We start from the raw sequence: 14,126 nt of genomic DNA, 5'->3' as shown, positions 1-14,126 counted from the left end.
TATACCGAAAGTACATAAGAAGTAGGTAGGACTTCCCTCTAGGTCGTAATAGGCTTTTCAGTCCTAGCAAACTCAACTATGTCAACACGATTTTGACCAAAGTAGATTGCCGAGAACTAGATAATCGAACGTATATAAAATTTGATCGAGGCAATATGGGAAGCTAAACTGTGACATAGTAGGTAAGTGAATTTAAATGGTCTTAAGTAGGCACTATTTAACCGAAGTAGGCATCTCGGTCCTAAACTCTACTATAGTACTGGAAATATCTTAGACCTGAAATATATTACAAGGACTTGCTTCTTTTTGACCGAAGTAAGTTTCCGAGACCTGTGTGATCTGAGATTTGTGTTTTCTTGATCGGGATGACAAGGCAGATTGAGCTGTGACGTTATGTATATAATTAATTAGAACCAGAAATGCTCCTACATGTGCCAAACATGATATAATAATTAAGTTAAACTCTGATACTATTTAGCATGAACTTAAATAATATCTACCTGATGTATGCCTACTTACGTTATACAATTTGTTTAGGACTCCCATCATATTACATCATAATTGCTTTTACTAAGTAATATGAGGTCTTTGGTTCTAAGATTGCGTGCGAAGCCGCGGGTAACAGCTAGTAAGTTATAAGCCACACATTGTGGGAAGCGTTTTTATCGAATTTAATGTACAAAATCCTTACGTTAAATCTATCTAACGGAACTAATATTTTAAGAACTCTTTTCTGAATCTTGTATGAATTGTATAAACACATTTAATATATTAGGTAAATTATGTATAACGTACTTGGATTCGTATGATAATTAGCGTGTAGTTTAAGGTAAATTCGTACAACCCCAAATCAAATAAATGTTGGTCACTACTGTAAATAATATTTTTCCCACGAATAAAATATAGTTCATGTGCAACAATTTCAAGTTGTAACTGAATTACGTAATTCCAATTACGTAAACTGAACTACATTTGGTATCTACCTAGTTATATTGCGATTTATTTAACTGTTTTTGTATTATTTCAAAACTGTACTCCTCTCCCTCCAGATCACACACAATTCTTATTTGATTAAAAGTGATGTAAAACTTCCATCTGTTGTTGCTTCAAATAACCTTGTCACAAAAGTACATCGGTTTGAGTCATAAATGCACATTATTGTGTGGTGCGGTTTTGCAGTAGTGAAGCTGAACTGAGATTTGTTGGCAAGTTGGCAAGACTGACTGATCAGCTGACCTCATAACACCAGCTGACGGGGGCACTGACCTGAAGGTAATGGGAGTCGGAGAACCAGCGCGGTAACCTTGAAACTTTGATGGGGTTATCTAGTATAGAGATTTCACCAGAGCAATCATATTATGACCTACTCGTTGATACCACTACCATATTTGTTATTGTAACAATCATAGTAAACAAGAGGATGTATCTCTAATATATTAAAAGACCAACTTTATAGGTCCTGTATTTAAATGTAAAATAATTTAAATGATTGTGAGATAGTCAATAAAAATAAAACACAAATTGACGAAATTATGTTCTTTGCAATTTCGAATTGTCTACAAATTTATCAATCATTACGTTTTGGTCATTTAAATAATGGAGCATATTAAAAAACATAGGGTTATCTGTGTTCAATAAACCGATAAGCGATTATTTGTCGTTTAGTCGAAGATGATTAAAGGGCTCAATTAAATTGAGTTGAATGGCATAATACCTTTTTCCTGTGCAAAGGAATTCAAACAATTCGAATTTTAAACGTAAATATAGATTTAAAAAAATGAAGATAGCCGATTCTTCTTCCCGAATGTGTTTGAAATGAAACTGAATAGGCTGCAGAGTGCGAAACCAATTAAGGGTGCCTGATATCACCTTTGTTGTAAGCATCTGGCTTCCAAACACGATGGACTGAGTAGCATCGGGATGGTCGGATATGAGAACTTCTCCCAATAGCAATCACCTAACTCTGAATTGTTTCGAGTAATCTCGGTGTCCGTATAAAGGTGGCTGATGGAGTGACGTTAAATTTGTTTAATGTAGGGCAATGAGACGCAAGGAGTAGAGTGCAAAAATATAAATTTCCTCTTAGCAATCTTTCCAGTGATTTCAGGTAGAGATCCTCTGGTAAGGGCACACTATAACATCCTGATTGAATCCGCACGGAAAACATCAATTTGACAATAAATAGTGTTTTCAATATATTGTAACAAAACGAGCATTTTATTACAATAAAAGGAATTCGATCTTTTCAAGGTTTTCTTAAAGTTACCAAAACCAGTTTCACGCAAAGCCTTGCAGCCCCGTAGTTGTAAATTATGGGAATATTTATTTCCGTAGCCTTAGTACTTTTTCCCCATTCACCCTGGGAAAGGTTTCCGTACGTGCATTTGAAGATATTTCTTTTGTCAATTGTGTAGGAACATTGTTGATTGACAATTAGATGAAAGTAACAAGACATATCAAAATGTGTTTCTAGGTTGTAGGTGATAACGTTTTAACAAAGCAGCTGTCCATAAAAGACTTCATGAAGATAATTAGGTTGACTACAATAAGACATCAACTGATGGAACTTTTAAAACCATACGTCACCTAGATCTACACGTGTGTGTTCTTTGTGTGAATGCTCTAGTGTTTTATCTGTCTGAGCCCCACGTGGTAGTGCTTGTATCTAGTGATAAGTGATGTCAAGGCCGCGAGTGATAACAGCAAGACGTAATAACAATATTTATACGATCAGCTGTTGTCTCTACACGATGGATACTTTTCTGCAACCGAGTGATAATACTCTAAATACTTACTATTTTAATAAACACATTCTTAATAATTATTGATAAATTACACTTTATCCAAAAATATATACAATGTTCTATGAATAAAGTATGCATAATATTGCTTATAATTATCCATAACTTCATTTAAACACAATTTTAACTTTTTATTAGCAAAGTTCTAGGCAATATTTGACTGTTTCGATATGAAATAGATTTTTAAATGTTATATATAACTGTTTGCTATATCATCTAGTAATCGTGATGTGTTATTCACAGATAAATGTAGTACTTTTAAATTGTAAATTTCACACACAAAAATCGTAGAATAACTAACTTTAAGTAGGCAATGTATTATGCAGACATTTTTATGGTTTAAGATGACTAAACATTCTCTAGAATCTTGAAGTCCTTGCTATAAATTTAATCCTTCCGAAAGTAGATAGTACATAATAATTTACATGTATTGCGTGAAAATAATATTATTTTTATTATTTGACGCTATTTGTAAAAAAATGCAATGATATAGTGGTGTCCAGATTTCGCGATATAATTATATCCATTGTAGTTTTATGTTAACTAGATAAATAGATGTTATAAAAAAGGTTAGAGTCTATCTTAGAGTTTTAGTGTTTTCTAACAACAACACAAGAAGGCCAAACCACTTTACATGCAAGAAAGACGCGGCGCAGTTGGAGGAAGGGCGAGACAGCGAGTCTACACGCCCACTCATGCCTTCTGTAACGCAAACAAACATTCGGCCCAAGGTTTACAATCTTGTAGTCAGTCGACTCCACATTTCCTCGACTTGCAAAGTCTCTGACTATCTTAAAGTTCTTGGAAGGGCCGACGTTGTTTGACCTCGTATGAATCTAAAGTATAATATTTTCTGTTAAAAATTGTACAATTTCCCCATCTCAAAATTTAAAATTCTGCCACAAACTACTGTCTCCTTTACCCATTGCAAATGTTGTAAATGAGTAAGAACATCTTTTAAAATTTGATCTGTCGTGGCAAAATTGATTTCCCTGTTTGTATTTTACATTAATATAGTATTTTAGAATATTTGTCGCTATCTTGGTTAATTACGTTTCATGTGTTTATTTTAGCAAATCTCACATTGTAACCGAGCAGTATAAATAGAATACTGTATTTTGAATCCTGTAATAAAACTATTGAATTTTGACTTGGCAACAAGCACATTAATTAAAAAAAATTAGATGTACCGGTTTTAAGCCATATTGCTGAACAACTTTAGTTTCACATAACTACGTTCCATAATTTCCCATTCTTCAATGCACTTTTTTAGAGTTTTAGGGGTTTGTTTTTAAAACAAATGTTATAAAAGTTGACTATTACTGATATACATATTGTAATTTATTATTAAACGCCCGTAATTTTAAATCAAATATTAATAATAAAATAATTGTCGTGTGGTGTCTAAAGATAGGTATACAACAATTGCACGAAAGATATATAACTGTGTCTTCATATACGATTTATAAACAATCTGTATATGAAAAAGATTGAATACAAGAAAGATTTGAATTACAAACTCAATTCAAAGCACGGTTGTTGATATAATTAAATTACAAAAACTATATGGCCTATATGATTGCTCTCGCCTAGCGCCCATAACAGAAGAAGACACGAATTACGACTAGTTTACCAATCATGAATTAGAATTTGCCCGGTTAACATTCACCGGCTCTGTAGTCGGGAGTACTCGTATTTCAAATTCCCAAAATGCAAAAGTGCAACAACCTTCAATTGATGTTAAATGTATGTATGCAATAATAATTTTACGCATCTGAAATTACCAAACAAAAATCAAGAAATTCGTTTAATAATATACTGTAGATAGTTAGTATAATACAACAATAATAATAATATTAGTATATGTATCAATTAATTTTATTCAGTTTAACACGAAACAAACTTCAAATACAATATTATATTATTACAATTTTTGGGCCTCTTTATTAATGAGCCCTAAAAGAACGAAAAGTGTCATTTGCCTCCTACTGTAAATGTGTGTTCGCCTGGTGAGATCATGCATGGGTGGGTTCACTTTTGATACATGTGTTATGTATTATTGGAATAGAATGATTAAATCTTTTCGTTATGTGTATAGACTCTTCTAAAGTATTTACGCTGTAGGAAAATAGAGATGAAGATATTAAAATGTACCGGGGCAAATACTGTTCTCACACAACTAATATCGATTCGGATGTATCCATTTGTATCTCAATAGACCGTTGTGGAAATTCTCGTGTTATTGTATAACGAGTCTAGACGAGTTGACGGTAACTCTTGTACATCTTATTTCAACTGTTTCGTTCTTCAACCGTCCTTCCTGTGTAAGCAATGATATCTGAAAGTATAATATGCGATGAGTCACTGCTAGGCTGATATACAACAGTAGCTGATCTGTTATGCAAGTACAGCAACTAACTACTTGTGTAGTTACAAACAAACATTGTCTAGCTCAGTGATAGCGACACGACCCGGTGCAGCTGCAGGTGGCACCCGACCTGTGGGGGTGTCTACTCCCTGGTGAGGGTTGCTCCCGACAATTTCGGCAGGTGTCCTTTGGAATGGAGGGTGGTCAAGTGCGTGACATCAGCCCCTCGCGCAGTTGGTTAGGGGAGAACCGTTTACATACAAAACAGCCAATTTAGATTCTAATCGTTTAAACGCTTTGAGTGTTGATGTATATACTGCAATTGTTGTGTAGTTTAGACTACACCTAGCGGCGCCGGAGGGCTGGGCAATTTCAAACGATACCTTCAAGTCCCAGAGGTCCAGAGCTATTGGCTGACTACTTGCGGGCGACCACTGTCGCGTCCCGGAATATAATATATTTCATTAATGTTAGGACTACAAAATAAATAGAATATATTAAGCGTATGATTGTTTAGACAATTCCAATTTACAAATTGTTATGTTTACAAATTTATTACAAGTAGTAGTTTCACATATTTTTAACTTTTTGAATAATTTATTTTTTACTTTTTTACCAAAATTTGCCGCGCGATGAATTCTGCCACTCTGGGCTATAGCCCATTCTGCCCATATGTAAATCTAGTCCTAGGCTTTACCTGTAAAACTTCCACGTAAATAAAAGGTGTTCCTAAATTAAAAATTTTAAACCGTCAATAACAGTACGGAGAAGAGTTTTCTCCCAAAGGAATACGGCATTCTCTATTGTATTTAAAATCGGATTCAAACACATTTACAAAAATATGATCTATTTACACTTAAGAGCGATAAACCTCTCTATTTTTTGAATATTGTTCTATCTAGACTTGCAAGTTTTAGACTACGAATTAGCATTATCATTAACATTAACTCCTAGCCTACAACGGGATGTAACAGTAATTGTAGCACAAAGCAGCAGTCTGTTATACTCGCTTGACTTGCTGTAACAAGAGTGCCGTGGTGGTGTGCCGGTGTGGAGGAAGGAGGAAGCTAGTGTGTGTATGCAGAGAAGTGCACTAGCTGTAGGCCACTAATGAGATGACGCAACACGCAGACAGGGCCGCTGGCCGAGTGAAAGTACGGCCGGGGACGGGGACGTGGAAAGCGCGGCCGCACTCTGCTACATTTTGTAACCGCACATGCAATATGACCTCCAATTCATGCAGGAATCCCGAGTTACACAACGAGGTTTACGGCGGTGACGGTGATGGCTAGGGCCTTCAGGGCCTTTACCTACATACAGTTACTTGGGGGGGGGGGGGGGGGGTGACGCTTCACAGCATTTCGGGAGCACAGTAGCTCATACATTCGGATCTGCAGATTAGAGTAGGAAATGTATTCGTAAATTATTAGTTGAAATGACGTAAATGTTAGAACCACCAAAGGTTTAAAGAATCAGTACGACGAGACGGTTCTTCTGCAACGTACCTGTTTAACGTACCTGGAGATATTACTAGTAAATCACATGTTTACTTTCAAGTCTAACTCCAATATTGTTTAAACCGACACAATTACGATTATTTTGTACGATTTATTTACGCAACTTGATACTGATAATTAATGACCTAACAAGTCACTTTTAAATTCATGTGTGCGATAAATCTTGATAAGAGTCTTTGTGAAAACTTGAAACTTGTACATCCAAGATTCCAATAGACATAGATTTCCATTGGTCCAAGGAAGAACTCTATTGATTTTGGGGCCAAAAATTCAAAAAGAGGGAAAACCGGGATTGTCATTAATCTGGGGAAAATACGACATTCAATTTGTTAAAGATTTTGGTTATCTTCTGTCGATCCTTCGATACTCCGCTTTATTTCTTTTGAACTTGTGATATATTTACGGGCAATTTAACAACAGAAATACAAATGAATCGATAAATGTGTTACTAAGCCCTAAACTCGAGAACGACTGGACCAATTCGGACAATTCCTTATGTAAAATATTCGTTGAAATCCGAAGAGATATAAAGAGAAAGATATGAAAAGTTTCAGGAATATTTTAGAATTTAGAAAATGGTAATATTTATGTTTCATAATCCAAATTTAATTAACACTAAACAGGTTACATTTCAGCTAAAGTTTGTCAAAAGACTAAATATTTAAATGTTAGAACAGTGTTTGATCAGTAGTGTACTGGAGACCAAGTTAATATGTAACTTTTACTCCAGATTGCGCCAGTGATAGATTTAAGACAACTAATGCATTGGAAATACTATTTAGATACTGTAATAAAACCCATATTAATGAACAAGCTGAGAATGTTTTCACACAAGATACTCGAAACTGGTTGGCTTCCATGACAATGTGATATGCCATTCTTTTCCAGACTACAGCCTGAAAAACAACACGATTTATGTAACATTAAAACCGTGTAAATGATTACTTTGGAATGTTGCATTATTTTTTAAGGATTTTCCCTCATAACGCAGTTATCTGTTTTCTTGCCAGTAATAGGCTTTACAGCTCTGCAATGCATATTTTCTTCATCGAGAAAATGCAAACTAACCTATGGCACTGGATTTGTCTATGACCGAAAGTATTAGATAAAAGTTGGAAAAAGACCCTTTTTCTCCCAAGTAGGTTTTCGAGAGCTAGATGTGTATATAGTTTTCCTGATAACAAGAAAAACTTAATTGTGGCACCGTAAGCAAATTTAAATGACCGAAAGTAGACACTTTTTGAGTAGGCTTCTCAGTCTTATATATGTATAGGCCTATTTTATTCATCGGGACTACCAGTCAAACATAACTATTGAACTTGTAATATGTTAGACCAGAAGACGTATAAGACCACGTTAGACCAACTGTGCCGTCAGAAATACAATTACTTTGAATCAGAGATGCTCCTACACGTGGAAACCTTGATAAAAGTCAGCCTCTTAAAGTCTGGTCCTCGTAATCATGAACACTGAAATCAGATATACCTGAAGTTTGCTTACTTGTGTTTGAAAACATTCATAGGGCAATATAATATCACACCATAACTGTTTTACTGATATGGCTTACGGCTTCGATTTTGAAATTTGCGTGCGAAGCTGCGGACAACAGCTATTCAAAACAATAAAATTAATTTATTGCGTCTAGTCACCAATACGTAAATGGATTTTCAATTTTGATTATTACTTAAACATTCTATATCAATGAACTCGTATAAAAATATTTGATAATATCATTTCATCAGATCTTCTTCACCTGGGAATCAGAGGCTTAAAGACTCAATATCTAAATACAACATTATAACACTATTGTAGCACAATCAATTACGGTGCAGTGAGTATGCTCTGTAAAATGAGTTAGGAAGTAAGAATAGATTCCTCCACTCTGAAAATAACTCTTTGGTATTCATAGGTCTAATAGCGTGCTGCGAGATCGTTACAGCGCAAATAGACGATGAAAGAGTGCCCTTGAAAGGCCAAGTTCATGGGTGACGACGGTGACGCCCGGTACAGTGGGTGATTGATTGCATGTCACAACTTGTGGGTCCGCCCTCTTTTTGTTCCCGGATATTGATAACGTTCACTCGACCGTGTTGTATTAATTTTAAAAGACCATCGTTTCCGCTCTGTTATGAAAGAGGAACAACAACGAGACAAAGGAATGTTTAAAATCATTTACTTGCTTCATCCAATATACTGTATGTATATGATACAAGTTATTTGGTAGCCTACATCTCGTTTGTATAAATAGTACATTGATAACATCACTGCAGTCCAATGAAACGTGAGAGTATATGTGTCTAATGTTCGACATACGTGTATAATGTGTCTATTGCCAGCAACAAATTGCTAATTAATTACACATGGGATTACGAGAAAACACACTGTATTTATAAGTTTAATTGAATCTAGATTTAGTGATAAACTTTGTATTGATAGCTTGAATTGACAAATTTAATGATCCTATATCTACATTTTAATAGTGCGTATAGGGTTGTTACTATAAGTTGTGTGCTATGAGTGTTTACATGTTTTGTACTTTATGTTCATTTTAGGTAATTATACAGAAAAGTGACAATACTTTTCATTTTGAGACAAAATGTTGTTACATTCACCTAACAAGTGCGTCGATCTTGACTCTGTCTGTTGCTCTGGAATGTTGGGTGGACTCCAAGTTAACTTTCCATAAACGGGTCGGCGCTGGCGTGCAATTGTTTTGTTTTACAAGAGACACGCCCAAGTCTACTTAAAATAAATGTTCCCTTAACTAAATCAGTGAAGGGATTCAAGGATTGATCCAAAGATTGATTGAGCCTTCTGAATCAAATTGAACTCTTCTCACTCATTATTTCTTCTCGTATTATTTACGGTTGTTTGGTTACGAATGTATTTCATTGGGACTGTATTCAGTTTTTGTATTAAACATAATTTCATATTTGCAAATTGATGGTATGATTGGCACACAGCTCTGAAGTCCATAAGTGAAACCAGATGAACGACCAGAATGATGAGCCCCTCACTTACCATGTTCGTGTTCAGTATTTCACTCTCGAGACTGCTCTGGGTATAGTTGGGAATATACCTTCACCTCGTGACGCTCGAGCGTGACTTGTGCCGTGCACGTCGTGATGTACCTTTAAACACGTGACGAGTCCAAAGTTCAAGGACACCCGGCTGCTGAGCGAGCGAGCCAAGGTCGTGGGCAAATCTCCAGATCCAGCTGTAACCCTCCGTACGCTCTTTGTTTCCGGATCGCTATGAAAGATAGACTATAGTACGAATGTGAAACGAGACAGCTAGCTAAAACCGCGTACAAATCAAGCAGATATCGATCAAAAGCCAACCGAATCAAAGTTGATGAAGATCTCTCTACACTCTTGATTGCGTCTGCATCGATCAAATCACGTTCACGGGTTAACCCCAAACAACGATTTATCGATGACCTCTTTCCAATTGCCATCGGACACCTTGTGGTCGAAACCCGTTTGTGGATTCGGACCGTTATAACGTTCACATCAGCAACAACTTTTTGCTGGTAGTCATTCGATATGAATCCTTACGAAACATAGCATGTAAGCTACAGTTTATAATTACAATGGGTTTCCAATTAGAAACAATGCAATACGCTACATCTAGTGTCTAAATATTGAACTAAAAACTTAATAATTTAAGTTTATTTAAAACTCGAAGCCGAGGAAACTGTCGTTTGTAGGATATATCTCTGAAATTTTAGAGGAGGTATTATTTCATGATTGTACGTAAACTCTAAAAAGGTTTAATCCCACTAATATACCCTTGTTATATCTATCAAGATGTAACTAGTTTTAGGGATGATAATAGATCATTATGGGTGGCTAAGAATACATGATTACAATCATATTGTACAGGGCGTTCCCTCATTACACTAAACATAAGGTACTTCACATTGTGAACACTAAAATCCGGAACCCATTTATTGCCTTTCTCTGTAATAGATAGGTTTCTGCCTATTGCAATCATTCTCATGATGGAAATTCCGTAGGACCTTTTGCACTTTTAGTTTCCAAAAAAAACCAAAAACCACCACGTCCACAACCCGATTCATATGTGATTGTGCGGTATAAATGTAGGCTTGTGAACACAATTGTCGTAATTTATAATTGATTACTAAACCTACCTGGTACTTACCTGCACATACCTTTGATAAGTTTGTTAGCCAGTATCAATCGACAAAAGTGTCAATAAAGCTATTGTTCATATTCATGCAAAATTTGTATATCAACAATTCCATAAATGTAGACCAAAAATGGAACGTATTTTAAGAATAATTGAACCTTTTCGAATAACGTTGACACTTTTACAAAATTTGTATATTTGTCTGTGGTTACAATATAGTGATCTTTCGAGGTTTCAAAAAGGAATCGTTATTGCTAGCTATTAGGTGTAGTAATGCAAAACACCAAGTGGCTTCAGAATTATGATATACTACTATTTGTAACAAATTATGTCCCTTCAGATCGTTTAAATATCCCGTATAGTTTCCTATGGTTGCAATACATAGTTTTGATAATGATGCGACCACTAATATATTTATAGATGATAAGTATTTATATCTTTGAGGTTTCAGGATGGTGAAGTTTCCAAGGCTTTAAAACCCATAAAGAATTGTCATACATTTACTTTTTTTTTTTAATTTTGTCAAATAATATTGCATCTTCGGTTTGTTGTGGTTACTTTGAGGCGGACTTGAAAATTACTTTTCTTCCGACCGTGTCAAATGAGATATTTTCTAGATAAGTTTGATTTTTAACCCATAAACGGGTTATGCTTCAGAATTCTAGTAGTTTTATGTAATATCTGTCTTGGTTTACAACTCAATACTGAATATAAAACAGATAAAAAGTTTATATTAATTTTGATATCAAACTTCTTACAAATTTAAAATACAGAAAAACTCATTAAACAAAAAACAAAACAAGTAGTGAGCTAACTTATCTGTTACAAAAGATTGTTACTGTTTACAGGAAAAGTATCGGAGCAAATGCTTTGTTGGTTTGGATAAACATGTTGTGCAAAGCACTTTAGTCGGGCAGAAATAGATATCCGTTTTCCCTTTTTTGAATTCTTGCTATGAATTAAAACAAAATGGCACACATCAACTGAAAAAAATCATTGTAAAGGTTATTACTACTAATAACAGTATAATAAGAATGCAATTGTAGAATTAAGTAAAGAATAAAACCAAATACAAAATAAGGTAGAACAAATATTTTAATTTTTAATAAAGTTATAATTAAACAATGTAATAAATGGTAAAAAATGGAGATTATAGTTATTTTTAGAATATAAGTTATATTATAGTATGCAAAATAGTATATTATTCATAAAAGTATAAGTAAAAGACTTTGTTTAAAAATATTTATAACAAACATTACGATGTGTAAAACAAAGCCGATATGCGCTTTATGACGTTGCTAATTGCTTCTATTCAGGCACCAAAGTCCATCTCTCAGTGGGTTTGTTGTAGGATCGAGTTTGCGTTCAATGTTGACCTTGTTTACTAGCGCTCGTAGTGGCGTTTTCTGAAACTAACCTCTCAGAACACAGCTGGCTGTTGTAAATAAACAAAGCAGAGGATAGTCATAGAAGTGTCATTGTTGACGTTTGCTGTAAAGAGAAGAGATTTTCTGTGAGTTGACATTTTGTGTCTTTCCAATTTACATGTAAGTAAACTGATTTCAATTATTCACTGTGAGTTTCTTATAAGCTATGGCAATACTGTATTCATGATCTCTTTGTTGAAATGTTATGATACTGTTGAATTTTAGTACATTGGCATACTGTACACATAGTGAAAAATAGTTCGTTTTATTAATTCAATCAAAATATTTTACACTTATGTTCCTACTTTTACTATCATTCTTATACCTATATAACGCTGTTGTCAGAATTTATAGTTAATTATTGCCTGGTAAATGTTTTAATACAATTTCTTCATTCTAATATCGTCTTTTTTTACAATTTTCTTTTGAATGAATGACAGTGTCGTCTGCTTTTGACAACGGAGGTCAAGTATGTATTGAGAAAGTACATTAATCATAATTGATTGATCGAAAGAACGTTATCCAAATTAAAATCGGCAAGACTATATAGTATTAAAGAGGTGGAATTTTTCAATAAAAAGGGCCTTTAATAATGTCTAGAGAGTACAATATTTACTAGACTCTTTGGTTATATTGGGAGGAGAGTGGATGTTTGAAACATTTCTTTTGATTAAAAAGTTATCGTGTTTAATAGGGACCTATATTTAAAAATCTAAAAAAGTTAAAAATATCACATTCTTTGTAAATTTAAAATTGCAAACCTTACTATTTAATTAAAAATGAAAAATATTCTTTTTGTTTATCGTACCATAACTTTTATTCATTACAAACTTAACACAGAATTTAATATTTGTATATATCTTGAATATTAAAAATTTAAGGTAGCCTTTCAGAATAGTTGTAATTGTGTGGCATGGTCTAATTGTGGTATATAAATTCAGGTATTCCAAAGTGTCTCTCTTCCATAGAGTAATATTTTAACATCATCATAATTATTAGATTTTGATTTGAAGTTGTGTTTAGTATTGTTAAATGCCCTCCTCTTAAGCTGAGTTAATAGAAAACAACCAAAAACTTGAAATGGAAGGAGTAACTTACAACTTCAATTACATTTTTGATGACAAAAAACAGTAATTTACAAAAAAAAACGAATTTCTCAACATTGTATCTTAAACAAAGCAACACGGTTTTATTATTATTATTATTGTTTCACTCACGATATATATTGTAAGAATTGTACAAAACAGTTTCACCAATATTAAAAATTAAATAATAAGTATTAAAATATATTAGGTAATTTTTGTTATACTTTTTCGAGAAAAATAAATTCAGTTACCGTATGTTTTTAATATTATTCATCATATCCAGCCCTACTAATGAACTGGAGTTGTTTTATGGATATTAAAAAAGGTAAAAACCAAGCCTTTATAACGTTTTATTTGTTCAGACAACTAAGCATGGAGATATGAGATCTAGAGGCCTATATTACTAAGGAATTCAAGTGGGCATGATATAGGTCAAGTATTTTCAGCAAGGATTGAGTAAGATTCTGTTTGTGTGTCAAACTGATGTGATCCCAATTTAGCACCAGGCCTGGGTTCAGCAACTCTACACGGCCCAGTTTATCTTCCGCTACTGTTACTGTACTGTTGGAACTACTGTTAGATCTATTTTGTTGTCTACAACAGTAAAGTTTCACTAAAAATTTATTAGTATTTATTTACCTTGTCAACAACTGATAAGTGTATTACAAGAACGATCTATTAAAATAACTATTACTGATTTTATCAGAATTCTATTAACAGTAATATAAGTTATGATATGGTGGAAACTGGTATGAATTATTATTATAACACTTCAT

The 14,126-nt window shown here is 34.0% G+C and overlaps 1 protein-coding gene across 5 annotated transcripts in view; it reads left to right on the top strand.

Moving 5' to 3' along the window:
- The window catches only part of LOC124357318 (tubulin-specific chaperone cofactor E-like protein), a 78,726-nt gene that overhangs the window by 41,704 nt on the left and 22,896 nt on the right, over positions 1–14,126 (top strand). The window contains exon 1 of one of the 5 annotated variants that reach the window (XM_046808999.1): positions 12,257–12,385. The exons of 3 other annotated variants lie outside the window; for them this stretch is intronic. The gene's annotated coding sequence lies outside the window, so the exon portion shown is untranslated. Of the gene's footprint in view, positions 1–12,256; positions 12,386–14,126 lie in introns of those variants that run through there. One more of the 5 variants, XM_046809000.1, reaches the window with a different exon arrangement.

Source organism: Homalodisca vitripennis, chromosome 3, assembly GCF_021130785.1.
Source record: "Homalodisca vitripennis isolate AUS2020 chromosome 3, UT_GWSS_2.1, whole genome shotgun sequence".
NCBI lineage: Eukaryota > Metazoa > Arthropoda > Insecta > Hemiptera > Cicadellidae > Homalodisca > Homalodisca vitripennis.
The sequence above is the reverse complement of the archived record's forward strand: the minus strand, read 5'-3'. Positions and strand labels throughout refer to the sequence as shown.